Below are 26245 nucleotides of genomic sequence, written 5' to 3' on the forward strand. Positions count from 1 at the left end.
AATATAACATGTGCAGAAAAAGATAGATTTGGGTGTGGTGTGTTCAATCTGCAATCTAAATTGCAGTTTAAAAATAATGCAGCCAGTATTTACTAGTGACAATGCTAAATTCCTTTGTCGTATAACAACCCTTTATGAAGCTAAGAACACTGTACGCTGTTTGCTTAAGAAGTACCGTAATGGTACGCTATTGGCGTAGCGATCGCTCAGCCGTAGGCGAGACGCTCAAGCGTCACGTTCGCTCACGGCCCAGTGATCACAGGACACGTTATTGGCTATGACTAGAGTAATGATTCGCTATGGCGTAGCGGACGCTCGAGACCACGAGGAGATCACCAGCGGCGCAGACGCTCACAACGCTATACCTTAATGTTTAAACCTTATACCAAAGAAATACAAAGAATACCTTAATGTGAGTACAGGGTGTAAGTGCAACCTTGTGTAACCTGACTAACTACAAAGCTGCTTGAGCGTCACCGACGCTCAAGTGAACACTTAACACTATAGAAAATACACAGATACTGGTTTAGGTTCCAAAGCCTATTAACTGTATTATATCTGGTATACTTGTAAAAAGGGGATAACAGTACAAATGATACACTACAATATAACAGAGACTTCCTAACCACAGAACTAAACAATACTATCTAATACAATACAATACTAGTCTAGGGGAGATATAAGAGAAAAGAGGAGAGAGAGAGATAGAGAGAAATTGGCTCACAGAAAGACAATGATTACGGAGAGAAACTTACACACAAGGGGAAACGATCGCATGCGCCTGGACATCCAGCACCCGATTTTCAGCAATGAGAACCGTTGAAGAGTGAGAGCTGGATGTGGTCGGCCTGCCTATTTATGCCCCACACACAATGCAATCTCCTGGTCCTACAATCCCATTGTCCATTGGCCGAAGGAATTCGGCCCTGCATCATAACAAAAGGTCATAGGGTGATTCATACAGGTGGGCTGTGACGATTTCCAACAGCTCAGGTGGGTGGGAAACTGGGTTTCCCGCCGCATACCTGAGTATGTGTAAATAATAGAAATGGACATAAACTTCTTATGTCCATAACTATTCGCACGAGCGATTAATACGCTCCAAACCAACACCGGAATATTGCTAATTAAATACTCTTCCGATGGGTACCAAACACTGCTGTATGATTCCTGTTAGACCCTTCGTACGATATAAAGAGGGATTCCTCAGCTCTGGGACATTGTATTTTAACCAAACTTTCAGAATCTATCAAAGGGACCATGATCTATAAACTACATTAATTGTGAACATTTGTAACGAATGAGTCGCACGCTACGACTACATAAACTCTACCGTAAATACGCATACCGCGCCTGCGAGTGCACGCTATTGCGGGTATGCGCCTCCACGGGAGAGCGTACGCACGCGCAGCGCGGACCAGTGTGCGGTGCAAATATGGCAACGTGCATTGAGACATTTTTCTGACTTTGACACTAGTGATGAGCGAGGTTCGGTTTTACTCGGTTCTCAAAACGGCATCTTATTGGCTATCCAAAACACGTGACATCCGTGAGCCAATAAGATGCCGTTTTGAGAACCGAGTAAAACCGAGTAAAACCGAGTAAAACCGAATCCGCTCATCACTAGTATTTACCCTGCACAGAAACAAAATAACCCACCCAAATCTAACTCTCTCTGCACATGTTATATTTGCCTCCCCTGCAGTGCACATGGTTTTGCCCAACTGCTAAAAAAATTCTTGCTGCGATCAACTTGGAATTACCCCCATGTGCACTGCAGGGGGGACAGATATAACATGTGCAGAGAGAGTTACATTTGGGTGGGGTTTGTTCAAACTGAAATCTAAATTGCAGTGTACAAATAAAGCAGCCAGTATTTACCCTGCACAGAAACAATATAACCCACCCAAATCTAACTCTCTCTGCAAATGTTATATCTGCCACACCTGCAGTGCACATGGTTTTGCCCAGTTGCTAACAAACTTGCTGCTGCGATCAACTCAGAATTACCCCCAGTGTGTTAAGGCCGTATATTGTAGTGCTGATGGCTAAGCAATAAGTTCCTGATTCAGGTGCATTTGGAACTTGCTATCACTGCTCCTGCCTTGGAAGCAGCAGTGAAAGCACTGTAAGGTGATACAGCAAGTAGACATCTCCTGCTGCAGTAGTGATCCGACCTGCATCCTCGGACGCAGCATCGGATCAGTCACAAGTCACTCACCATCGGCTTGCGATACCCATGGTGAAGCGTAAGCCGCCAGTCGCAAAGGTCATGAAATCTATGTGCAACCAAGGAGATCCATGGCCTCTTCCCTTCCCCTAAACGGCGGCAACACGCATCAATTTGGATAAAAGGAGGCCATGCCCAACCCCAAATGGCATCAGACTGTCAATCACTGACAGTCTGATGTCGGACTGTGTGCTGCATCGCAGGATAATCGGTACTTTGCGCATCCCGTCACAGATCCTTTGGGAACTGAATAACCCACTATGTGTTCTTTAAAAGGGCATATTTATCAATTACAAGGGATCATACCTAATAAGTACAATTTCTACTGTGCATACACGGGTTGCTGTCCACACAGCAGCCATTCCATAGGAACCCTCTCTTGGTAAATTGTACGAAGTGTAGCCCATATGCTGCAGCAGCTATCCCCATTTATAGATGGCGTTATCTGCTGGGACTAGCTCTAGTCTGAGCCTGTTGTCTCCCACTCCCGGATAGTTAATTTATCTCTCTGGCCACATTCTTCTTTCTCCCCTTGGGTTCGGCTCCTCTGACAGGCAATGTCATCACTTCTGCGATGCTGCTGGGAGCCGGGAACACAGTGCAGGTGGTGCTGCGGAGCTGGGTACTATCTGCCAGTGAGCTAGGAAGAGATGGCTACGCCTCTAACAATGTTTCCTACTCTCCAGTTCCTGTGCATTCAGAGTAAAGAACTCTGCTTAGTTAATTCAGTTAAATCAGTGGTGAACTCTGTGTCACCTTCTGGACTTCAGGTCAGGAGTTTGACCTTCTCCTCTGCTTGTGGAGTGGTGAAGAGGGGTCCAGTACCTTCTGGGAGATGTATGAATTCACAGCTTGGGCATCCTTTTTCCTCTGTAAGCACAGGCAGTGAGAGCAGGCACCTTTCACGGTAGGGCCGTGTGTACGGAGTCCAGCGCTAGACACATGACACATATACACATATACTGTACAGCCCACTGCAATAGGCCAGCAAAAGAGACATGCACAGGGCTGCCATCAGAAATTCTGGGGTCCGGGACTCACAAAATAGGCAGCCCCCCCAAAAAATAAAATAAAAAATAAATAAATAAAAATAACAACATAACAAATAATAATAAAAAATAAAAAAATAAAAAAAAATATATATATATATATATATATATATATATACACACATACTGTACATACACACACACACATACACACAGACAAACACACACACACACACACACACACACACACACTTTCTCTCTCCCACTCACTCTCCCTCAACTTACCTATCACAGGCTGGCCTCAGCTGTAGCAGATGTGGTAGCAGCCTAGTCCCGTGTAGCTCTGCCCCCTCAATTTCATGAAGCTCTACCCCCTTTTCTTGACCGAGATCTGGCACTGTCACAGGAGGCGGAGAGTACGCTGCAAGCTTCTATTGAAAAGTCCCTGCCAAAATGGTCACCGCCTCAGAGGAGACAGTTATAAAAGATACTAGAGGAGCCTAGTGAAAAGTGGGCAGAGCATCACGGCGGGCAGACGGCAGCATGAGTGGCCCGGGCCCTCTCCTCTGTTAGAGAGGCAGGGCCCGGGACAGCTGTGCCCACAGCACTCCCCTGATGGCGGGCCTGGATATGCATCCTATATAATATTAAAAAAATACAGAGGACTCTGTTACATACATTTGCAAATGTATGATAAGCCACCAGCCATGACAATGCTGGTGATCCCAGACTACATAATAATAATAATAATAATAATAATAATAACAACCCAAAGAGCCAACTCACTTGGAGCATACCCTCCAACTGTACCTTTTAGGCAGGTACAGTATCTTTTTTTAATGGAAAAATATATAACATCTGCGCTGTATATGGGAATAAGCTGCTCAGTTTAAAAATAATACTAATAAAACATGTAACGAGTGCTAAATATCTTTAAATGTATATATCTAAATGCATATACTGTATATATGGCTGTGCGGTCATATATAAAATGTATATGGAGAGTGGCACCTGTGAAGAAAAGATTTTTTATGGTTATTGTGCGGTATGTTTAAACATACTGCACAATAACCATAAAAAATCTTTTCTTCACAGGTGCCACTCTCCATATACATTTTATATATGACCCCACAGCCATATATATGCATTTAGATATATACATTTAAAGATATTTTTAGCGCTCGTTACATGTTTTGTTACCTTTTTCTTATGGTCTGTACCGATTTTTGGCTCTCCAAACTTCCATTGAAAGTATAGGAAAAGGGGTATGACTATGCCCCCTTTGCCCATGACCACGCCCTTTTTCGAATTTCTACCAATTTTTATGTGTAAAATGTTGGAGGCACCTCAGGATCCACCATAATGCACTACATGGATCAGCACTTCCTCCTATACATGCCTCTCAGAACACAGATTGGAAGTTTCTCATAATCAATTTATTGGCCCATAGGAGTAATTCAGAGTTGATCGCAGAAGCAAATTTGTTAGCAGTTGGGCAAAACCGTGTGCACAGCAGGAGGGGCAGATATAACATGTGCAGAGAGAGTTAGATTTGGGTGAGTTATTTTGTTTCTGTGCAGGGTAAATACTGGCTGCTTTATTTTTACACTGCAATTTAGATTTCAGTTTGAACACACCCCACCCAAATGTAGGCCCTCATTCCGAGTTGTTCGCTCGCTAGCTGCTTTTAGCAGCATTGCACACGCTAGGCCGCCGCCCTCTGGGAGTGTATCTTAGCTTAGCAGAAGTGCGAACGAAAGATTAGCAGAACTGCTAATAAATAATTCTTTGCAGTTTCTGAGTAGCTCCAGACCTACTCACAGATTGCGATCAGCTCAGTCAGTTTAGTTCCTGGTTTGACGTCACAAACACGCCCTGCGTTCAGCCAGCCACTCCCCCGTTTCTCCAGACAATCACTCACCGATCAGCAGAGCGACTGAAAAGCGCCGCAGGATCCACAGCAAATCTACTAAGTTTTTAGTAAAAGAACTAAGCGCATGCGCCCTGCGTGCCTTGCGCATGCGCATTTTGCAACAGATCGCAGGATAGCGAAAACCGGCAACGAACGAACAACTCGGAATGACCCCCGTAACTCTCTCTGCACATGTTATATCTGCCCCCCCCCCCCCTGCAGTGCACATGGTTTTGCCCATCTACTAACAAATTTGCTGCTGCGATCAACTCTGAATTAGGCCCCATGATAGGTACATGTAAGGGAGGGGTTAATCTAGACATGAAATAACAAATTTCCCAGCACTATGAAAGTTTATTTTCTTGTCAAATGTTCCCCTCTGCAAAATGCCAAATACTTTTGTTCACTCAATCATCTGATAAACTGTGCTTAATGACAGCAGTGTTAATGATTTAGCAAGCAACCACTCCTAAATGGTGATTTCATGTTCCTGGCATCACCATTATCATTCTTCTGTTCTTGCACCTACTATTTTCCAGAATTTGTGCGAATGTCTATAAAACTAGGACACTGTATAGCACACAGCTCCATAAACACTCCCATACTGTACAATGACGACGTGAGAACGCCACTGCTAGCCTATGGGCGTAATTCAGATCTGATCCCAGCAACAAATTTGTTAGCTAATGGGCAAAACCATATGCACTGCGGGGGGGCAGATATAACATGTGCAGAGAGAGATAGATTTGGGTGGGGTGTGTTCAAACTGAAATCTAAATTGCAGTGTAAAAATAAAGCAGCCAGTATTTACCCTGCACAGAGGGGGTCGCTAGCAACTTTTTGCTGTGCTGTGATCAGATAGTCGCTGCCTATGGGGGGAGTGTATTTTCGCTTTGCAAGTGTGCGAACGCTTTTGCAGGCGGCTGCACAAAAAAGTTTTTTGTAGTTTCTGAGTAGCTCTGGACTTACTCAGCCACTGCGGTCACTTCAGTCTTTTTGGTACCGGAATTGACGTCAGACACCCGACCTGCAAATGCCTGGACACGCCTGCATTTTTCCAAACACTCCCAGAAAACGGTCAGTTGACACCCACAAACGCCCTCTTTCTATCAATCACCTTGCGATCAGCTGTGTGAATGGATTCTTCTAGAGATGAGCGCCTGAAATTTTTCGGGTTTTGTGTTTTGGTTTTGGGTTCGGTTCCGCGGCCGTGTTTTGGGTTCGACCGCGTTTTGGCAAAACCTCACCGAATTTTTTTTGTCGGATTCGGGTGTGTTTTGGATTCGGGTGTTTTTTTCAAAAAACCCTAAAAAACAGCTTAAATCATAGAATTTGGGGGTAATTTTGATCCCAAAGTATTATTAACCTCAAAAAACATAATTTACACTCATTTTCAGCCTATTCTGAACACATCACACCTCACAATATTATTTTTAGTCCTAAAATTTGCACCGAGGTCGCTGTGTGAGTAAGATAAGCGACCCTAGTGGCCGACACAAACACCGGGCCCATCTAGGAGTGGCACTGCAGTGTCACGCAGGATGTCCCTTCCAAAAAACCCTCCCCAAACAGCACATGACGCAAAGAAAAAAAGAGGCGCAATGAGGTAGCTGACTGTGTGAGAAAGATAAGCGACCCTAGTGGCCGACACAAACACCGGGCCCATCTAGGAGTGGCACTGCAGTGTCACGCAGGATGTCCCTTCCAAAAAACCCTCCCCAATCAGCACATGATGCAAAGAAAAAGAAAAGAAAAAAGAGGTGCAAGATGGAATTATCCTTGGGCCCTCCCACCCACCCTTATGTTGTATAAACAAAACAGGACATGCACACTTTAACCAACCCATCATTTCAGTGACAGGGTCTGCCACACGACTGTGACTGATATGACGGGTTGGTTTGGACCCCCCCCAAAAAAGAAGCAATTAATCTCTCCTTGCACAAACTGGCTCTACAGAGGCAAGATGTCCACCTCATCTTCACCCTCCGATATATCACCGTGTACATCCCCCTCCTCACAGATTATCAATTCGTCCCCACTGGAATCCACCATCTCAGCTCCCTGTGTACTTTGTGGAGGCAATTGCTGCTGGTCAATGTCTCCGCGGAGGAATTGATTATAATTCATTTTAATGAACATCATCTTCTCCACATTTTCTGGATGTAACCTCGTACGCCGATTGCTGACAAGGTGAGCGGCGGCACTAAACACTCTTTCGGAGTACACACTTGTGGGAGGGCAACTTAGGTAGAATAAAGCCAGTTTGTGCAAGGGCCTCAAATTGCCTCTTTTTCCTGCCAGTATAAGTACGGACTGTGTGACGTGCCTACTTGGATGCGGTCACTCATATAATCCTCCACCATTCTATCAATGTTGAGAGAATCATATGCAGTGACAGTAGACGACATGTCCGTAATCGTTGTCAGGTCCTTCAGTCCGGACCAGATGTCAGCATCAGCAGTCGCTCCAGACTGCCCTGCATCACCGCCAGCGGGTGGGCTCGGAATTCTGAGCCTTTTCCTCGCACCCCCAGTTGCGGGAGAATGTGAAGGAGGAGATGTTGACAGGTCGCGTTCCGCTTGACTTGACAATTTTGTCACCAGCAGGTCTTTCAACCCCAGCAGACCTGTGTCTGCCGGAAAGAGAGATCCAAGGTAGGCTTTAAATCTAGGATCGAGCACGGTGGCCAAAATGTAGTGCTCTGATTTCAACAGATTGACCACCCGTGAATCCTTGTTAAGCGAATTAAGGGCTGCATCCACAAGTCCCACATGCCTAGCGGAATCGCTCCGTGTTAGCTCCTTCTTCAATGCCTCCAGCTTCTTCTGCAAAAGCCTGATGAGGGGAATGACCTGACTCAGGCTGGCAGTGTCTGAACTGACTTCACGTGTGGCAAGTTCAAAGGGCATCAGAACCTTGCACAACGTTGAAATCATTCTCCACTGCACTTGAGACAGGTGCATTCCATCTCCTATATCGTGCTCAATTGTATAGGCTTGAATGGCCTTTTGCTGCTCCTCCAACCTCTGAAGCATATAGAGGGTTGAATTCCACCTCGTTACCACTTCTTGCTTCAGATGATGGCAGGGCAGGTTCAGTAGTTTTTGGTGGTGCTCCAGTCTTCTGTACGTGGTGCCTGTACGCCGAAAGTGTCCCGCAATTTTTCTGGCCACCGACAGCATCTCTTGCACGCCCCTGTCGTTTTTTAAAAAATTCTGCACCACCAAATTCAAGGTATGTGCAAAACATGGGACGTGCTGGAATTTGCCCATATTTAATGCACACACAATATTGCTGGCGTTGTCCGATGCCACAAATCCACAGGAGAGTCCAATTGGGGTAAGCCATTCCGCGATGATCTTCCTCAGTTGCCGTAAGAGGTTTTCAGCTGTGTGCGTATTCTGGAAAGCGGTGATACAAAGCGTAGCCTGCCTAGGAAAGAGTTGGCGTTTGCGAGATGCTGCTACTGGTGCCGCCGCTGCTGTTCTTGCGGCGGGAGTCCATACATCTACCCAGTGGGCTGTCACAGTCATATAGTCCTGACCCTGCCCTGCTCCACTTGTCCACATGTCCGTGGTTAAGTGGACATTGGGTACAACTGCATTTTTTAGGACACTGGTGAGTCTTTTTCTGACGTCCGTGTACATTCTCGGTATCGCCTGCCTAGAGAAGTGGAACCTAGATGGTATTTGGTAACGGGGGCACACTGCCTCAATAAATTGTCTAGTTCCCTGTGAACTAACGGCGGATACCGGACGCACGTCTAACACCAACATAGTTGTCAAGGACTCAGTTATCCGCTTTGCAGTAGGATGACTGCTGTGATATTTCATCTTCCTCGCAAAGGACTGTTGAACAGTCAATTGCTTACTGGAAGTAGTACAAGTGGGCTTACGACTTCCCCTCTGGGATGACCATCGACTCCCAGCGGCAACAACAGCAGCGCCAGCAGCAGTAGGCGTTACACGCAAGGATGCATCGGAGGAATCACAGGCAGGAGAGGACTCGTCAGACTTGCCAGTGACATGGCCTGCAGGACTATTGGCATTCCTGGGGAAGGAGGAAATTGACACTGAGGGAGTTGGTGGGGTGGTTTGCGTGAGCTTGGTTACAAGAGGAAGGGATTTACTGGTCAGTGGACTGCTTCCGCTGTCACCCAAAGTTTTTGAACTTGTCACTGACTTATTATGAATGCGCTGCAGGTGACGTATAAGGGAGGATGTTCCGAGGTGGTTAACGTCCTTACCCCTACTTATTACAGCTTGACAAAGGGAACACACGGCTTGACACCTGTTGTCCGCATTTCTGGTGAAATACCTCCACACCGAAGAGCTGATTTTTTTGGTATTTTCACCTGGCATGTCAACGGCCATATTCCTCCCACGGACAACAGGTGTCTCCCCGGGTGCCTGACTTAAACAAACCACCTCACCATCAGAATCCTCCTGGTCAATTTCCTCCCCAGCGCCAGCAACACCCATATCCTCCTCATCCTGGTGTACTTCAACACTGACATCTTCAATCTGACTATCAGGAACTGGACTGCGGGTGCTCCTTCCAGCACTTGCAGGGGGCATGCAAATAGTGGAAGGCGCATGCTCTTCACGTCCAGTGTTGGGAAGGTCAGGCATCGCAAACGACACAATTGGACTCTCCTTGTGGATTTGGGATTTCAAAGAACGCACAGTTCTTTGCGGTGCTTTTGCCAGCTTGAGTCTTTTCAGTTTTCTAGCGAGAGGCTGAGTGCTTCCATCCTCATGTGAAGCTGAACCACTAGCCATGAACATAGGCCAGGGCCTCAGCCGTTCCTTGCCACTCCGTGTGGTAAATGGCATATTGGCAAGTTTACGCTTCTCCTCCGACAATTTTATTTTAGGTTTTGGAGTCCTTTTTTTTCTGATATTTGGTGTTTTGGATTTGACATGCTCTGTACTATGACATTGGGCATCGGCCTTGGCAGACGAAGTTGCTGGCATTTCATCGTCTCGGCCATGACTAGTGGCAGCAGCTTCAGCACGAGGTGGAAGTGGATCTTGATCTTTCCCTAATTTTGGAACCTCAACTTTTTTGTTCTCCATATTTTATAGGCAGAACTAAAAGGCACCTCAGGTAAACAATGGAGATGGATGGATTGGATACTAGTATACAATTATGGACGGACTGCCACGGTTAGGTGGTATAAAAAAACCACGGTTAGGTGGTATATATTATAATAATAATACAATTATGGATGGACGGACTGCCTGCCGACTGCCGACACAGAGGTAGCCACAGCCGTGAACTACCGCACTGTACACTGGTTGATAAAGAGATAGTAGTATACTCGTAACAACTAGTATGACACTATGACGACGGTATAAAGAATGAAAAAAAACCCACGGTTAGGTGGTATATATTATAATAATAATACAATTATGGATGGACGGACTGCCTGCCGAGTGCCGACACAGAGGTAGCCACAGCCGTGAACTACCGCACTGTACACTGGTTGATAAAGAGATAGTAGTATACTCGTAACAACTAGTATGACACTATGACGGTATAAAGAATGAAAAAAAAACCACGGTTAGGTGGTATATATTATAATAATAATACAATTATGGATGGACGGACTGCCTGCCGACTGCCGACACAGAGGTAGCCACAGCCGTGAACTACCGCACTGTACACTGGTTGATAAAGAGATAGTAGTATACTCGTAACAACTAGTATGACACTATGACGACGGTATAAAGAAAGAAAAAAAAAATACCACAGTTAGGTGGTATATATTATAATAATAATACAATTATGGATGGACGGACTGCCTGCCGACTGCCGACACAGAGGTAGCCACAGCCGTGAACTACCGCACTGTACACTGGTTGATAAAGAGATAGTAGTATACTCGTAACAACTAGTATGACACTATGACGGTATAAAGAATGAAAAAAAAACCACGGTTAGGTGGTATATATTATAATAATAATACAATTATGGATGGACGGACTGCCTGCCGACTGCCGACACAGAGGTAGCCACAGCCGTGAACTACCGCACTGTACACTGGTTGATAAAGAGATAGTAGTATACTCGTAACAACTAGTATGACACTATGACGACGGTATAAAGAAAGAAAAAAAAATACCACAGTTAGGTGGTATATATTATAATAATAATAATACAATTATGGATGGACGGACTGCCTGCCGACTGCCGACACAGAGGTAGCCACAGCCGTGAACTACCGCACTGTACACTGGTTGATAAAGAGATAGTAGTATACTCGTAACAACTAGTATGACACTATGACGACGGTATAAAGAATGAAAAAAAAACCACGGTTAGGTGGTATATATTATAATAATAATACAATTATGGATGGACGGACTGCCTGCCGACTGCCGACACAGAGGTAGCCACAGCCGTGAACTACCGCACTGTACACTGGTTGATAAAGAGATAGTAGTATACTCGTAACAACTAGTATGACACTATGACGACGGTATAAAGAAAGAAAAAAAAATACCACAGTTAGGTGGTATATATTATAATAATAATACAATTATGGATGGACGGACTGCCTGCCGACTGCCGACACAGAGGTAGCCACAGCCGTGAACTACCGCACTGTACACTGGTTGATAAAGAGATAGTAGTATACTCGTAACAACTAGTATGACACTATGACGACGGTATAAAGAAAGAAAAAAAAATACCACAGTTAGGTGGTATATATTATAATAATAATACAATTATGGATGGACGGACTGCCTGCCGACTGCCGACACAGAGGTAGCCACAGCCGTGAACTACCGCACTGTACACTGGTTGATAAAGAGATAGTAGTATACTCGTAACAACTAGTATGACACTATGACGACGGTATAAAGAATGAAAAAAAAACCACGGTTAGGTGGTATATATTATAATAATAATACAATTATGGATGGACGGACTGCCTGCCGACTGCCGACACAGAGGTAGCCACAGCCGTGAACTACCGCACTGTACACTGGTTGATAAAGAGATAGTAGTATACTCGTAACAACTAGTATGACACTATGACGACGGTATAAAGAATGAAAAAAAAACCACGGTTAGGTGGTATATATTATAATAATAATACAATTATGGATGGACGGACTGCCTGCCGACTGCCGACACAGAGGTAGCCACAGCCGTGAACTACCGCACTGTACACTGGTTGATAAAGAGATAGTAGTATACTCGTAACAACTAGTATGACACTATGACGACGGTATAAAGAATGAAAAAAAAACCACGGTTAGGTGGTATATATTATAATAATAATACAATTATGGATGGACGGACTGCCTGCCGACTGCCGACACAGAGGTAGCCACAGCCGTGAACTACCGCACTGTACACTGGTTGATAAAGAGATAGTAGTATACTCGTAACAACTAGTATGACACTATGACGACGGTATAAAGAAAGAAAAAAAAATACCACGGTTAGGTGGTATATATTGTAATACAATTATGGATGGACGGACTGCCTGCCGAGTTCCGACTGCCGACACAGAGGTAGCCACAGCCGTGAACTACCGCACTGTACTGTGTCTGCTGCTAATATAGACTGGTTGATAAAGAGATAGTATACAATACATACAACAATATACTACTATACTGGTGGTCAGGCACTGGTCACCACTAGTCACACTGGCAGTGGCACTCCTGCAGCAAAAGTGTGCACTGTTTAATTTTAAATTAATATAATATTATGTACTCCTGGGGGCTCCTGCTATAACAACCTGCAGTGCTCCCCAGTCTCCCCCACAATTATTATAAGCTTTGCCTTTTATACATTGATGTGCAGCACACTGGGCTGAGCTGAGTGCACACAGACTGAGTCACACTGTGTGACTGGCTGCTGCTGTGTATCGTTTTTTTTCAGGCAGAGAACGGATATAGCAGAGAACGGATATATTAAAATAAATAAAAGTTAACTAACAACAACTGCACTGGTCACTGTGGTAAACTCTGTCTGACTCTGCACAATCTCTCTCTCTCTTCTAATCTAATTTCTAATGGAGAGGACGCCAGCCACGTCCTCTCCCTATCAATCTCAATGCACGTGTGAAAATGGCGGCGACGCGCGGCTCCTTATATAGAATCCGAGTCTCGCGAGAATCCGACAGCGTCATGATGACGTTCGGGCGCGCTCGGGTTAACCGAGCAAGGCGGGAGGATCCGAGTCTGCTCGGACCCGTAAAAAAAACATGAAGTTCGTGCGGGTTCGGTTTCAGAGAAACCGAACCCGCTCATCTCTAGATTCTTCATTAAATCCATCGCTCAGCACCGATCCTCTTTGCATCCGTACGACACGCCTGCGCATTGCGGTGCATACGCATGCGCAGTTTTGCCAAGATTTAACCTGCAGAGCTGCAAAAAGATGCTAGTGAGTGATCAACTCGGAATGACCCCCAGAAACAATATAACCCACCCAAATGTAACTCTCTCTGCACATGTTATATCTGCCCTCCCTCCCTCCTGCAGTGCACATGGTTTTGCCCATTAGATAACAAATTTCCTACAGCGGTCTGAATTAGGCCCAATGGTCGCAACTGAGATGAGTGCAACCCTGCATCATCCCCACTGTTAGAAGTCCTTCATCTATGGACTGAAGAGGATACGTTAGTAGTTCTTCATCAGTGGAAAGAGGATCATATTTGGAAGCAAAACGTCTCTTGGTGTGAGAGCAGAAATTATTCTTCTGTGGAATTTCATCTGGGACGTTTCCTGCTTTTTCTGCATGCAGATGTGGATGTGGGCCTGCATCTGGGTTCCATAAAAGTCCAGATTTCAGCCTTGTCCATATTCTTTCAGAAACAATTGGCTTCTCTCCCTGAGGTCCAGATGTTCTTGAAAGGTGTTCTGCACATCCAACCTCCCTTTGTGCCTCCCACGGCACCTTGGGATCTCATTTTGGTGCTGCAGTTCCTCCAATCAGACTGGTTTGAACCGTTACAAGAGGTGTACGTAAAATATCTTACGCGGAAGACTGTCACACTATTGGCCTTGGCTTCAGTAAGACGTGTGTCGGAGCTGGGAGCGTTGTCTCACAAAAGTCCCTATTTAATTTTCCATGAGGACAGAGCTGAACTCAGAACTCGTCAGCAATTTCTTCCTAAAGTGGTGTCCGCATTTCACTAGAGATGAGCGCCTGAAATTTTTCGGGTTTTGTGTTTTGGTTTTGGGTTCGGTTCCGCGGCCGTGTTTTGGGTTCGACCGCGTTTTGGCAAAACCTCACCGAATTTTTTTTGTCGGATTCGGGTGTGTTTTGGATTCGGGTGTTTTTTTCAAAAAACACTAAAAAACAGCTTAAATCATAGAATTTGGGGGTCATTTTGATCCCAAAGTATTATTAACCTCAAAAACCATAATTTACACTCATTTTCAGTCTATTCTGAATACCTCACACCTCACAATATTATTTTTAGTCCTAAAATTTGCACCGAGGTCGCTGTGTGAGTAAGATAAGCGACCCTAGTGGCCGACACAAACACCGGGCCCATCTAGGAGTGGCACTGCAGTGTCACGCAGGATGTCCCTTCCAAAAAACCCTCCCCAAACAGCACATGACGCAAAGAAAAAAAGAGGCGCAATGAGGTAGCTGTGTGAGTAAGATTAGCGACCCTAGTGGTCGACACAAACACCGGGCCCATCTAGGAGTGGCACTGCAGTGTCACGCAGGATGGCCCTTCCAAAAAACCCTCCCCAAACAGCACATGACGCAAAGAAAAAAAGAGGCGCAATGAGGTAGCTGTGTGAGTAAGATTAGCGACCCTAGTGGCCGACACAAACACCGGGCCCATCTAGGAGTGGCACTGCAGTGTCACGCAGGATGGCCCTTCCAAAAAACCCTCCCCAAACAGCACATGACGCAAAGAAAAAAAGAGGCGCAATGAGGTAGCTGTGTGAGTAAGATTAGCGACCCTAGTGGCCGACACAAACACCGGGCCCATCTAGGAGTGGCACTGCAGTGTCACGCAGGATGGCCCTTCCAAAAAACCCTCCCCAAACAGCACATGACGCAAAGAAAAAAAGAGGCGCAATGAGGTAGCTGTGTGAGTAAGATTAGCGACCCTAGTGGCCGACACAAACACCGGGCCCATCTAGGAGTGGCACTGCAGTGTCACGCAGGATGTCCCTTCCAAAAAACCCTCCCCAAACAGCACATGACGCAAAGAAAAAAAGAGGCGCAATGAGGTAGCTGTGTGAGTAAGATTAGCGACCCTAGTGGCCGACACAAACACCGGGCCCATCTAGGAGTGGCACTGCAGTGTCACGCAGGATGTCCCTTCCAAAAAACCCTCCCCAAACAGCACATGACGCAAAGAAAAAAAGAGGCGCAATGAGGTAGCTGACTGTGTGAGTAAGATTAGCGACCCTAGTGGCCGACACAAACACCGGGCCCATCTAGGAGTGGCACTGCAGTGTCACGCAGGATGTCCCTTCCAAAAAAAACCTCCCCAATCAGCACATGATGCAAAGAAAAAGAAAAGAAAAAAGAGGTGCAAGATGGAATTGTCCTTGGGCCCTCCCACCCACCCTTATGTTGTATAAACAAAACAGGACATGCACACTTTAACCAACCCATCATTTCAGTGACAGGGTCTGCCACACGACTGTGACTGATATGACGGGTTGGTTTGGACCCCCCCCAAAAAAGAAGCAATTAATCTCTCCTTGCACAAACTGGCTCTACAGAGGCAAGATGTCCACCTCATCTTCACCCTCCGATATATCACCGTGTACATCCCCCTCCTCACAGATTATCAATTCGTCCCCACTGGAATCCACCATCTCAGCTCCCTGTGTACTTTGTGGAGGCAATTGCTGCTGGTCAATGTCTCCGCGGAGGAATTGATTATAATTCATTTTAATGAACATCATCTTCTCCACATTTTCTGGATGTAACCTCGTACGCCGATTGCTGACAAGGTGAGCGGCGGCACTAAACACTCTTTCGGAGTACACACTTGTGGGAGGGCAACTTAGGTAGAATAAAGCCAGTTTGTGCAAGGGCCTCCAAATTGCCTCTTTTTCCTGCCAGTATAAGTACGGACTGTGTGACGTGCCTACTTGGATGCGGTCACTCATATAATCCTCCACCATTCTATCAATGTTGAGAGAATCATATGCAGTGACAGTAGACGACATGTCCGTAATCGTTGTCAGGTCCTTCAGTCCGGACCAGATGTCAGCATCAGCAGTCGCTCCAGACTGCCCTGCATCACCGCCAGCGGGTGGGCTCGGAATTCTGAGCCTTTTCCTCGCACCCCCAGTTGCGGGAGAATGTGAAGGAGGAGATGTTGACAGGTCGCGTTCCGCTTGACTTGACAATTTTGTCACCAGCAGGTCTTTCAACCCCAGCAGACCTGTGTCTGCCGGAAAGAGAGATCCAAGGTAGGCTTTAAATCTAGGATCGAGCACGGTGGCCAAAATGTAGTGCTCTGATTTCAACAGATTGACCACCCGTGAATCCTTGTTAAGCGAATTAAGGGCTGCATCCACAAGTCCCACATGCCTAGCGGAATCGCTCCCTTTTAGCTCCTTCTTCAATGCCTCCAGCTTCTTCTGCAAAAGCCTGATGAGGGGAATGACCTGACTCAGGCTGGCAGTGTCTGAACTGACTTCACGTGTGGCAAGTTCAAAGGGCATCAGAACCTTGCACAACGTTGAAATCATTCTCCACTGCACTTGAGACAGGTGCATTCCATCTCCTATATCGTGCTCAATTGTATAGGCTTGAATGGCCTTTTGCTGCTCCTCCAACCTCTGAAGCATATAGAGGGTTGAATTCCACCTCGTTACCACTTCTTGCTTCAGATGATGGCAGGGCAGGTTCAGTAGTTTTTGGTGGTGCTCCAGTCTTCTGTACGTGGTGCCTGTACGCCGAAAGTGTCCCGCAATTTTTCTGGCCACCGACAGCATCTCTTGCACGCCCCTGTCGTTTTTTAAAAAATTCTGCACCACCAAATTCAAGGTATGTGCAAAACATGGGACGTGCTGGAATTTGCCCATATTTAATGCACACACAATATTGCTGGCGTTGTCCGATGCCACAAATCCACAGGAGAGTCCAATTGGGGTAAGCCATTCCGCGATGATCTTCCTCAGTTGCCGTAAGAGGTTTTCAGCTGTGTGCGTATTCTGGAAAGCGGTGATACAAAGCGTAGCCTGCCTAGGAAAGAGTTGGCGTTTGCGAGATGCTGCTACTGGTGCCGCCGCTGCTGTTCTTGCGGCGGGAGTCCATACATCTACCCAGTGGGCTGTCACAGTCATATAGTCCTGACCCTGCCCTGCTCCACTTGTCCGTGGTTAAGTGGACATTGGGTACAACTGCATTTTTTAGGAGACTGGTGAGTCTTTTTCTGACGTCCGTGTACATTCTCGGTATCGCCTGCCTAGAGAAGTGGAACCTAGATGGTATTTGGTAACGGGGGCACACTGCCTCAATAAATTGTCTAGTTCCCTGTGAACTAACGGCGGATACCGGACGCACGTCTAACACCAACATAGTTGTCAAGGACTCAGTTATCCGCTTTGCAGTAGGATGACTGCTGTGATATTTCATCTTCCTCGCAAAGGACTGTTGAACAGTCAATTGCTTACTGGAAGTAGTACAAGTGGGCTTACGACTTCCCCTCTGGGATGACCATCGACTCCCAGCGGCAACAACAGCAGCGCCAGCAGCAGTAGGCGTTACACGCAAGGATGCATCGGAGGAATCCCAGGCAGGAGAGGACTCGTCAGACTTGCCAGTGACATGGCCTGCAGGACTATTGGCATTCCTGGGGAAGGAGGAAATTGACACTGAGGGAGTTGGTGGGGTGGTTTGCGTGAGCTTGGTTACAAGAGGAAGGGATTTACTGGTCAGTGGACTGCTTCCGCTGTCACCCAAAGTTTTTGAACTTGTCACTGACTTATTATGAATGCGCTGCAGGTGACGTATAAGGGAGGATGTTCCGAGGTGGTTAACGTCCTTACCCCTACTTATTACAGCTTGACAAAGGGAACACACGGCTTGACACCTGTTGTCCGCATTTCTGGTGAAATACCTCCACACCGAAGAGCTGATTTTTTTGGTATTTTCACCTGGCATGTCAACGGCCATATTCCTCCCACGGACAACAGGTGTCTCCCCGGGTGCCTGACTTAAACAAACCACCTCACCATCAGAATCCTCCTGGTCAATTTCCTCCCCAGCGCCAGCAACACCCATATCCTCCTCATCCTGGTGTACTTCAACACTGACATCTTCAATCTGACTATCAGGAACTGGACTGCGGGTGCTCCTTCCAGCACTTGCAGGGGGCGTGCAAATGGTGGAAGGCGCATGCTCTTCACGTCCAGTGTTGGGAAGGTCAGGCATCGCAACCGACACAATTGGACTCTCCTTGTGGATTTGGGATTTCAAAGAACGCACAGTTCTTTGCGGTGCTTTTGCCAGCTTGAGTCTTTTCAGTTTTCTAGCGAGAGGCTGAGTGCTTCCATCCTCATGTGAAGCTGAACCACTAGCCATGAACATAGGCCAGGGCCTCAGCCGTTCCTTGCCACTCCGTGTGGTAAATGGCATATTGGCAAGTTTACGCTTCTCCTCCGACAATTTTATTTTAGATTTTGGAGTCCTTTTTTTACTGATATTTGGTGTTTTGGTTTTGACATGCTCTGTACTATGCCATTGGGCATCGGCCTTGGCAGATGACGTTGCTGGCATTTCATCGTCTCGGCCATGACTAGTGGCAGCAGCTTCAGCACGAGGTGGAAGTGGATCTTGATCTTTCCCTAATTTTGGAACCTCAACATTTTTGTTCTCCATATTTTAATAGGCAGAACTAAAAGGCACCTCAGGTAAACAATGGAGATGGATGGATTGGATACTAGTATACAATTATGGACGGGCTGCCGAGTGCCGACACAGAGGTAGCCACAGCCGTGAACTACCGCACTGTACTGTGTCTGCTGCTAATATATAGACTGGTTGATAAAGAGATAGTATACTCGTAACTAGTATGTATGTATAAAGAAAGAAAAAAAAACCACGGTTAGGTGGTATATACAATTATGGACGGGCTGCCGAGTGCCGACACAGAGGTAGCCACAGCCGTGAACTACCGCACTGTACTGTGTCTGCTGCTAATATATAGACTGGTTGATAAAGAGATAGTATACTCGTAACTAGTATGTATGTATAAAGAAAGAAAAAAAAACCACGGTTAGGTGGTATATACAATTATGGACGGGCTGCCGAGTGCCGACACAGAGGTAGCCACAGCCGTGAACTACCGCACTGTACTGTGTCTGCTGCTAATATATAGACTGGTTGATAAAGAGATAGTATACTCGTAACTAGTATGTATGTATAAAGAAAGAAAAAAAAACCACGGTTAGGTGGTATATACAATTATGGACGGGCTGCCGAGTGCCGACACAGAGGTAGCCACAGCCGTGAACTACCGCACTGTACTGTGTCTGCTGCTAATATATAGACTGGTTGATAAAGAGATAGTATACTCGTAACTAGTATGTATGTATAAAGAAAGAAAAAAAAACCACGGTTAGGTGGTATATACAATTATGGACGGGCTGCCGAGTGCCGACACAGAGGTAGCCACAGCCGTGAACTACCGCACTGTACTGTGTCTGCTGCTATTATATAGACTGGTTGATAAAGAGATAGTATACTCGTAACTAGTATGTATGTATAAAGAAAGAAAAAAAAACCACGGTTAGGTGGTATATACAATTATGGACGGGCTGCCGAGTGCCGACACAGAGGTAGCCACAGCCGTGAACTACCGCACTGTACTGTGTCTGCTGCTAATATATAGACTGGTTGATAAAGAGATAGTATACTCGTAACTAGTATGTATGTATAAAGAAAGAAAAAAAAACCACGGTTAGGTGGTATATACAATTATGGACGGGCTGCCGAGTGCCGACACAGAGGTAGCCACAGCCGTGAACTACCGCACTGTACTGTGTCTGCTGCTAATATATAGACTGGTTGATAAAGAGATAGTATACTCGTAACTAGTATGTATGTATAAAGAAAGAAAAAAAAACCACGGTTAGGTGGTATATACAATTATGGACGGGCTGCCGAGTGCCGACACAGAGGTAGCCACAGCCGTGAACTACCGCACTGTACTGTGTCTGCTGCTAATATATAGACTGGTTGATAAAGAGATAGTATACTCGTAACTAGTATGTATGTATAAAGAAAGAAAAAAAAACCACGGTTAGGTGGTATATACAATTATGGACGGGCTGCCGAGTGCCGACACAGAGGTAGCCACAGCCGTGAACTACCGCACTGTACTGTGTCTGCTGCTAATATATAGACTGGTTGATAAAGAGATAGTATACTCGTAACTAGTATGTATGTATAAAGAAAGAAAAAAAAACCACGGTTAGGTGGTATATACAATTATGGACGGGCTGCCGAGTGCCGACACAGAGGTAGCCACAGCCGTGAACTACCGCACTGTACTGTGTCTGCTGCTAATATAGACTGGTTGATAAAGAGATAGTATACTACTAATATTATATACTGGTGGTCAGGTCACTGGTCACTAGTCACTAGTCACTGGCAGTGGCACTCCTGCAGCAAAAGTGTGCACTGTTTAATTTTAATATAATATTATGTACTCCTGGCTCCTGCTATAACCTATAACTGGCACTGCAGTAGTGCTCCCCAGTCTCCCCCACAATTATAAGCTGTGTGAGCTGAGCAGTCAGACAGATATATAATATATATATAGATGATGCAGCACACTGGCCTGAGCCTGAGCAGTGCACACAGATATGGTATGTGACTGACTGAGTCACTGTGTGTATCGCTTTTTTCAGGCAGAGAACGGATATATTAAATAAACTGCACTGTGTGTCTGGTGGTCACTCACTATATAATATATTATGTACTCCTGGCTCCTGCTATAACCTATAACTGGCACTGCAGTAGTGCTCCCCAGTCTCCCCCACAATTATAAGCTGTGTGAGCTGAGCAGTCAGACAGATATATATAATATTATATATAGATAATAGATGATGCAGCACACTGGCCTGAGCCTGAGCAGTGCACACAGATATGGTATGTGACTGAGTCACTGTGTGCTGTGTATCGCTTTTTTCAGGCAGAGAACGGATTATAAATAAAACTGGTGGTCACTGGTCACTATCAGCAAAACTCTGCACTGTACACTACTGAGTACTCCTAATGCTCCCCAAAATTAGTAAATCAAGTGTCTCTCTAATCTATTCTAATTCTAAACGGAGAGGACGCCAGCCACGTCCTCTCCCTATCAATCTCAATGCACGTGTGAAAATGGCGGCGACGCGGGCTCCTTATATAGAATCCGAGTCTCGCGATAGAATCCGAGCCTCGCGAGAATCCGACAGCGTCATGATGACGTTCGGGCGCGCTCGGGTTAACCGAGCAAGGCGGGAAGATCCGAGTCGCTCGGACCCGTGAAAAAAAACATGAAGTTCTGGCGGGTTCGGATTCAGAGAAACCGAACCCGCTCATCTCTACATTTCACATCAACCAACCTATTGTGGTTCTGGTTGTCACCAACACCTCTGCTACTTCAAAGACTTTGGATGTTGTGAGGGCTTTGAAGGTGTATGTGAAAAGAACAGCTCTACACAGAAAAACGACTGGGTGTCCTGTTTCAAAGCAGACAGTTGCACACTGGATCAGACTTAATATCCAGTTGCTTATTCCACGGCAGGTTTGCCATGTCCAAAATCTGTACAGGCCCACTCTACTAGGTCGGTGGGTTCTTCCTGGGCGGCTGCCCGGGGTGTCTCGGCTTTACAGCTCTGCCGAGCAGCTACTTTGTAAGGTTCGAACACGTTTGCTAAGTTCTACAAATTCGATATTTTGGCCTCTGAGGACCTTCAGTTTGGTCAATCAGTTCAGCAGGAACCTCCACACTCTCCCATCCGGTTTGGGAGCTTTGGTACATCCCCATGGTACTAAATGGACCCCAGTATCCTCTAGGATGTAAGAGAAAATAGGATTTTAATTACCTACCAGTAAATCCTTTTCTCGTAGTCCGTAGAGAATACTGGGCTCCCGCCCAGTGCTTCATTCTTCCTGCACGGTTACTTGGTTAAGTAATGTTGGTTCAGCCGTTGCTGTTCCTGTTTCAAGTTTGGTTAGCTTGGCTTTCCTCTTGTTGTGTGTGCTGGTTCGGAATCTCACCGCTATCCTTATATATCCTTCTCTCAAAGTATGTCCGTCTCCTCGGGCACAGTTTCCTAGACTGAGGCTGGTAGGAGGGGCATAGAGGGAGGAGCCAACCCACACTATCAAATTCTTAAAGTGCCCATGGCTCCTAGTGGACCCATCTATACCCCATGGTACTAAATGGACCCCAGTATCCTCTACAGACTACGACAAAAGGATTTACCGGTAGGTAATTAAAATCCTATTTTCCGTAACCACTAACGGTCAATTTTCCATAAAGACATATCTGGTCTATTCGCAGGTGGTGTGCGAGTTGTATATCTCTAAGAAGCATTGTTTCCAAGATATAAAGTATTTAGGCCTATCCCACCTCACAAATGTATCATATTTAGCATAATTTTGTTGCTAAAATAGAAGAGAGCAATATGTGCACCCCATATTCTAGATCATCATATCGCTTGGGAAGTTATGCCCAATAATGTGAATGTGAGTTATGAGTAATATGAGCAAGTAAGGGAAGGTCTCAGCTTTAATTAAATATCCATCCAATCAGCAGGAACTTATCTGTCCTCACCCCAGGTGTGATACTCTGTTGATAAAAGCTATGACCACTGATCAGAGCCGACCTTAGCTATAGGCAGGCTAGGCATTTGCCTAGGGCATCCAAGCATGTCTAGGGGCATTCAAGCATGTTCCTGCAGTATCTCATGCTGGGAGGGACAGTCTGCAAACTGTTACTTTCCAAACGTATTCAATCAGTACTTGTATACACTGCTGTTTACATTTGTCAAATAGAATGCACACTGTCCCTTAAAGTTCGTTAAACTCCTTTCAACTCCGACATTCTTGAATGCCCCTGACTTGTGAGACAGCAGAAGCCTGGTAACTGCAATTCCTGGACATGTGACATTTGCACTGACTATATAAGGTTATTACTGGATGGCTCCTTATGATACCATATGTGTATTTTTGAAAACTGCTTCCCATAAATCTGACATCACCTATACTGCTTGTGCACATGGGGAAGGGGAACCCTGCCATCCTGTGTGTGTCCCTTATCCCTGTACAAACCCCAGGTGTCTGCAGGGACATAAAATGGGTAGTGTTCTCCCCACACTTTATTTCCTAGTCAGTCCATGCTGTAAAATTCCCCTGCCATCCAGTACTGTAACGTGGTCAGTAAGTTGCGTTGCGCTATTTCTATATGAAACATCAGTGCAGCGTGACTTTCGGAGACGTCAGACTGGTGGGCAGAGCATGTTGCTCCAACAGTATAAAATAAAGGGCATGCAGTTGCCGAGAGTAACAGACACCAGCAAACACACTGAACAGTGAAGAGAATGGACAGTTGCTACATGTTTGATACTGGTCTTTTTGTATAACCAGCAAGTGTGGCAGTATCTGGACATTGCTGCTGTTTCCAACAAGCTAGTGAAAATAAAGGGTGAGGCTTGCAAAGGATGACATACCCTGTGAGGTCACATACCTTGTACGGGTGCCCCTTTAACGGGTGTGAGCGCAAGCACGCACCCACCCATCCTGCCACCCCCATCTCACAAAACGCAGTCATAAGTTTTAGAAAAAAAGAGCTACTAGCATTACTAATGTGGGGCATATGTGCCAGGTACATTATTGTGTGGAATTATGTGTATTATGGGCATTACTAATGTGGGGCATATTAGTCAGGTGCATTACTGTGTGGCATTGTGTATTATGGGCATTACTAATGTGGAGCATATGTGTAAGATGCATTATTGTGTGGAATTTTGTGTATTATGGGCATTACTAATGTGGGGCATATGTGTAAGATGCATTACTGTGTGGAATTATGTGTATTATGGGCATTACTGTGTGGCATTATGCGGGGTTGAACTGGCCCACAGGGTAACCACCCAGTAGGCCCCACTGCCCGAGTGTTGCTGGGTCAGATGCAGAACTAGTGGAGGTGCTAGGGCGCACCAGACAAAATTTTGCCTAGGGCATCAAATTGGCTAGGGCCTGCTCTGCCACTGATGGTTTGGGGGTTAGACTGGGAGATCAACGACACATTGAAGTTTAAACCTGCATTTACCTTGCATTTCTTCCGTTTCTCCCAGGACAGATTTCCTACATGTTAATCTGTAATACCCCTTTCACACCGCACAAATAACCCGGTATCGACCCGGTATATTGCCTGGTCGATAATATGGGTCAGTATGCGGTGTGAAAGCGCCATGTCGAATTTCCCGGGTCACCTGACCCGGTAATTCAACCCGGGTTATAAGCAGTGTTATTCCTGGGTTGAATACCGAGTCAGTGGCTCTGCAAACGGATTCCCGGGTCGAGCCGATCCGGGACCCGTTTACAAGATAGGGAGAGGCGGCGCTGAGATGAGCTCATCTCCCAGCACCGCCTCCACCTCCACCCCGCTGCCAGCTCCACCCCCCGCTGCTATGGCAACTGACCCTGCATATTGACGTGTCTAGAAGCCATCAGAAAGAGGTAGGAGAGTCTTCAATGCCAGTTCCCACCCAGGAATGACCCGTTTCCAATTCCCGGGTGGGATCCGGCATTGGAGATCTGAAAGGGGCTTGTTTCTGTTTTTATTTTGATTGCTTGCCCGTACGTACTGTGTAACCATTCCTTGTTAACATTCTATTCTAAATGAGCATTGACCTTTTTGTGAATAAACCTATTCTTTGTTTAATTCAATCATATATGCTCCCAGAACCCAATCCATTGAAGAGGTTGTGAGACTGCTAGACTATGCTACACATTGATATTATTTGCTGAAACAGTAGGCACCCAACAATACTGATGGATGTCTGAGTAGCTGAGCCTGTGTAAATGGAGATATTAATAATACACTGTTATAAATTGCTGCAGTAGTGAGCGATTGTCCCAGACTGCGTGGATGTGGATATCGCTGAGCCTTGGGTGCAGTTGACATAAAGAAGTTGTGGGTGGACCTGTGACCCCCTTTTTTTAATGTCATCAAGGGTGGTGGCAGCCAAGTGTGTTAAATTACTGCACCCTGACCAATATTTAGAGCGCAAGATCCTTCCTAAAAGTCAGGGAAAGAGAGGCCCCTGACACGGGCCACTCATCATTAGGGGTTCCGATAGGGCCGTATGATATTCGGATGGCACTTGTTCTTGGAGCCCTGCTCCTTTCTATGTGAGGTAGTTGTGGGGATGCAAAGAGGGATCCTCCACCGTCTCCTCACTGTCTAAGCAGTGGCTCTGTGCATCCGTGACCCAAGTCACACATACGCAGAAGCCAGCAATGGGAGCGGACAGTAACTGTTACGTTCACTGTACTTGGTACTCCTGAAACTGGGCAGATGAGTCTCAAGTACAGGAACGTAATGCTGGAGTGGGAACGGAGTTCCGCAGCAACCCCTACAGAAACTCTGACTCCGTTGTTCCACCCGCATGGTCAGTCTACGCCTGCGAGACTATGTTTGCTTGGGCCCACGGCAGCCGCGTTTGAAGGACGGATTATGTCTGCCCAACTCCAATGCCCCCCGGTCTTAGTTGGAAACAAGGCATAAACTGAGACGGGGCGATAACAAGGGGAACCTCTAAGTAAAACCTGAAACAGAGTTAGGGGCAACTCCAGAACTCAAACAAAAGTATGTGCGGCTCAGCCGCCAAGACAAATAACAACAAAAGGCAATGCTGCCCACACGCCTACACAATACTGTCGTATTCCGGCGAGGACAGCCAAAGCAGAGACCTCCGCAGAAAACACCAAAGGAAAATAACGGAGAGATACAGCCAAGGCCGTCAGGTGCGGCAAAGCCACTACTCACAACACCGGAGCTAATACAGGCAGGTGAACGGGAACCCCGAGGCCGCAGACACAGGCTCACAGGAATGGAAAGCTGGAAGGATTCCCACAACAGGCTTCCGGACACCAGGACTCAGG

Source organism: Pseudophryne corroboree, chromosome 5 (assembly GCF_028390025.1).
Source record: "Pseudophryne corroboree isolate aPseCor3 chromosome 5, aPseCor3.hap2, whole genome shotgun sequence".
Lineage (NCBI taxonomy): Eukaryota > Metazoa > Chordata > Amphibia > Anura > Myobatrachidae > Pseudophryne > Pseudophryne corroboree.